Raw genomic sequence first — 3,914 nt, forward strand, 5'->3', positions numbered from 1 at the left:
TAGCTAGACTATCTGTCCAATCGGAGTTTTTCCCAATTTCCCAAGGCTATTTTGCAAAGGCACTGGCATTGTGTCCGGGGCTTAGCGCTGCACAAGACAACTGTAATTGGTTTAAAGAAATGCCAATAAACCAAAGCACGATTTTCTCCCATCCTGGATTACTGTGTGGACTAGCAAGACAAGACAATGCGAGACCAGGAGGCTCCTGAAAGCTCGGCTTTGGACTCCCTCCCTCTTCAGCTCCCCCTCTCTCTCCCGTGATGCATACCACGGCCCATAGCTGCAGTACAAAGTGGTTAGAAATGCTGAACAGGAGGGGTTAAAATAACTGTACAGTTTGCTTAATTACTATGTTTATAATTGATCAATGATGCTTGAAAATTGTCTGATACTCAGGTAACACTTAGGGCCCTATTTTAATGATGCATGCGTGCAGGTGCATGTAGGGCGTGTCCAAATTGAAAAACGGGTCCAGGCACCGGGCGCATGGTTCCAAAGGGTTGTACGTAGTATCTTCATCTCCCTTATCCTTTTAAAGCCAGCTTTTTTGTAATCTTTTGCATGTGTGTGTGCTGCTGCGCTCCCGTGTGTGTGTGTGTGTGTGTGTGTAACAAGCATCGTAAGGGCTCTCGATAATATAAGTGTACATGTGTGTTGTGAATATGGAAATGTTTATGAAATTAATGAAACCTCAACTATGCATCCATTACTGTTCTATAAAGGGTTAATGAATGTTTCATTGCATATTATAATGGAGTTGTCATCACTAATAAGAATGTCTTTGAAATATAACATGGATTTAAATAAGTTTAAACGTACAAATAAATGATTTTATTAGAGTTTAATAGGTACTTTATGCCACACTGTAAAAATGTTGCGAGCCCTATAGTAGAAATTAAATTCTTCACATTGGTTTGCCCTAGAGGGTGTCATTTTGGGGCGGAATCCTGTAGGATTCCTGTAGAATGGGAGGCAATTTCACTAGTCATTACGTGACGGGACAGGACAAAGGTCTAGGGGAGAGGGCGGGACGAGAATCATAACAATAGATATATTATGTAGTTCTGATATGAATAAACGCTGTTTCACAGGAAAGAAATAGGACCTTAACAAGAGTTTTTTGTAGGACTGGAAGTCCACCTCTTTTCTGGCCTTCATTTATTTTCAACAAAACACATTTCATTTCTTTCATTTTTGATTTGAATTTGCGTTGATGTTTTTAACATTTCTCCATCCAAGTGCCTACACAGTGTATAAACACTGTGAGGAATCCAATTAGTTCTCCCAAAGGAATTCTAAATGAAATGTATGCACATGTATAAATGCTTCATTTAAATACCAGGCATAATTGTAATGTATGGTTCATATTAAAATATATCCTTGTAATGAAATATTTAATGAAACATGTTATAATGTGATATCGTGTACAGCTCGGAACACTACGTCCCTAATGTGCTATTAAGCAACTATGAACTATTTACACTGCACATCACTGTGGGATGCTTTATAGCAGGAGTTACAGTCGCTGTCAAGCAAAACACATCATTGTGCATGCTTACAAATATATTTCTTATAGTTACAAAGCCTTATACACTCCACATGAGTCTGCATAAACAGATGTAATAATTTAGGTTATTTTAAGTCTTAGCACAATGTTTGTCAGCATGAAATTGTCAAATTTAAAGATGCACAAAAGCAGATGCTCGGAAAAAAATCCGTATTAGCTTGACAAAGTGACACCAGTCTAGTGTGTTTACAATTTGAGCCGCGGATGGGAGGAAGGAGGGAAGAGAGGGTGGAAAGGGAGGAGGAGGGGAGGGGTGTAGGGTTGGAATCAGCTCAGAAGATTCCTCAACAATGAGAAACAGATGATCGTGTTCTTTCGGTTACACTGTGTGTGTGTGCGTGCGCGTGTGTTAGAGAGACTGTGTGTGTGTGTGTGTGTGTGTGTGTGTGTGAGAGAGCGTGCGAGTAGGGTTTTCTCGAAACTTCATTGCTAACACATTTGGATGACCGAAGCTGCAGTCCGCTGTACTTTGGCAGCGATGACACAATACTCAAAGCTTTTCCTCCTCGCAGTCAGACTTGTTTTTTTCAGAGCCCTCCCTCCCTCCCTCCCTCCTTTCTTCATCCATCCAGCCTTCCTTCTTCTTCCCTTGCTCGGCCCTGCAGCGGGTCTCACAGAGGTGAGTGTGTGTGGGATGGCGTTGCTGTGGGACTGACAGGGAAAACAGCGATTCTCTCCGGCCAGTGAAACCAGTTCACGGTTGTCAGGAGTGGTGCCGAATGTTATGAAACAATATCTTGGCAGGCTGTTTTCTCTCCTACCCACTGGATAGAAGCCAGAAGTCATATCTATAAACCACACATCCGGAGATGATGACATCCCTGGCTCTTATTAATGCCCTTAGCTTAGTTAGGAGTTTGTTTTTAGCTCCAGTCTACAACTTCCTAATCCACTCCAAGCTTGCTGAAGGCTTTATTTTTTATTTTTTTGGACTTTAAGAATCACTTTTGATTGCCCAGTATAATTAACCTGACGCGCCAGAGGGTTTGTGACACAGCACCTGTGGCAGACTGGCCATCTGGAATTTGGGCTAATGCCAGAAGCCACCCTCTATGGGCCGGTCCTAATAAAATTAATAACAATTACACAAATATAAGTATCGTAGCCAAGGGATTATTATGTCGCCTAGACTCAGGATCGATCGAAATAAAGAAGCACAAGCTTCCAATGTTGGAACCAAGACGGCACTGCACGTCTCTCTCAGGGATGTGGATCTGGCCGAATGTTGGCCGGCTGTTTTGATGGAGTTTGGTTTTTGCCAAACCTTAGAATTCTATTCCACCGAACCCTACGCTTGCACTATGCGTACGTAATGACGCCACCGTTGATTACGGGAAGGTGTTTACGTAGGTGGAGCATTTAATGCATCGGTCTGTGAGAAAGTGAAAATAGAACTTGTGAGCAGAACAAGTGTTGTTTGGCGTACTTCCTGTCAAAAGAAGGGCGTTCAAGTCGAGCTACGTGCTCAATTTGCAATGCCGATTTGTCTCGTGGTGGTGAGCACCCTAAACAACACACAACAGTGCCGCTGTTAAAACCTTTGCGTATGAAACATCCGAAAAAACAAAAGACAGTCACAGCTCAAACTTGTGTGAACCAGACGAACATTACCAGCTTTGCTAGTCCGACACCAAAAAATACACGGCTGTGGACGTTGTTTACTTCATTAATGTGTTTACTGCGTTAATGGACCGAGGATGGGAGTAGGATTTGGTTTTGGATTCGGCAGAATCTTAACCAGTGGATTTGGTATTGGGCCAAACCCTAAGAATCAGAATTCGGTGCAACCCTCGTCTCTCTTTACAAAAACAACCCAGTCAAAAACCCTCTCATCACAGCATTTACCACTTTGGTTTTTCCCATCACGTTACAAGCTCTATGCCCTTACTTAACATTAACATACAAAATAACTGTACATTAATAACAATGACTTGGCATAGCTTGGTTTAAAAAAAAATAATTTATGTATGCAGCAACAAACATTTCCATGTTTTGGTGGAGCTGTTGTATTATGTACTCTGCTTTAATGTTGAGCCTTTGTATGTGTGATGAACGTGTAGCACCTAGCGATCTGCCGACGCTGTTAGATGTTTACTTGTTATCGGCAGAGGTAACCTACTGTAGCAGTAGCGCATGTTGTTGATGTGCGTGTTCTGAATTTCTGCGTTGCATTAGGTTTCTATGTTTTTTTTGTGCTTTTTTATGTTTCAACTTTTGGGTGAGGATTGGTAGGATTTTTAATATTGGGTCGGTGTGTTTTTTGATCCCAGTCCGTTGATGCACAGAACCATCGCAGACTCCATCATTGGAAACTGTGTGGAAAAGGTCAGGCCCTTTTTAAAAAAAA

The 3,914-nt window shown here is 41.9% G+C and overlaps 2 long non-coding RNA genes across 2 annotated transcripts in view; both read right to left on the reverse strand.

Moving 5' to 3' along the window:
- Positions 1–3,914, reverse strand: part of LOC116673269 (uncharacterized) — a 20,988-nt gene that overhangs the window by 5,270 nt on the left and 11,804 nt on the right. The gene's annotated exons all lie outside the window — the stretch shown is intronic.
- LOC116673267 (uncharacterized) lies at positions 318–3,355 on the reverse strand. Its single transcript, XR_004327805.1, has 3 exons — positions 3,197–3,355; positions 2,053–2,056; positions 318–328 (listed from the first exon to the last, which is right to left on the reverse strand). It is a non-coding gene; the product is annotated as an uncharacterized LOC116673267 (long non-coding RNA).

The sequence above is a fragment of the Etheostoma spectabile genome, chromosome 23, assembly GCF_008692095.1.
Source record: "Etheostoma spectabile isolate EspeVRDwgs_2016 chromosome 23, UIUC_Espe_1.0, whole genome shotgun sequence".
Classification (NCBI taxonomy): domain Eukaryota; kingdom Metazoa; phylum Chordata; class Actinopteri; order Perciformes; family Percidae; genus Etheostoma; species Etheostoma spectabile.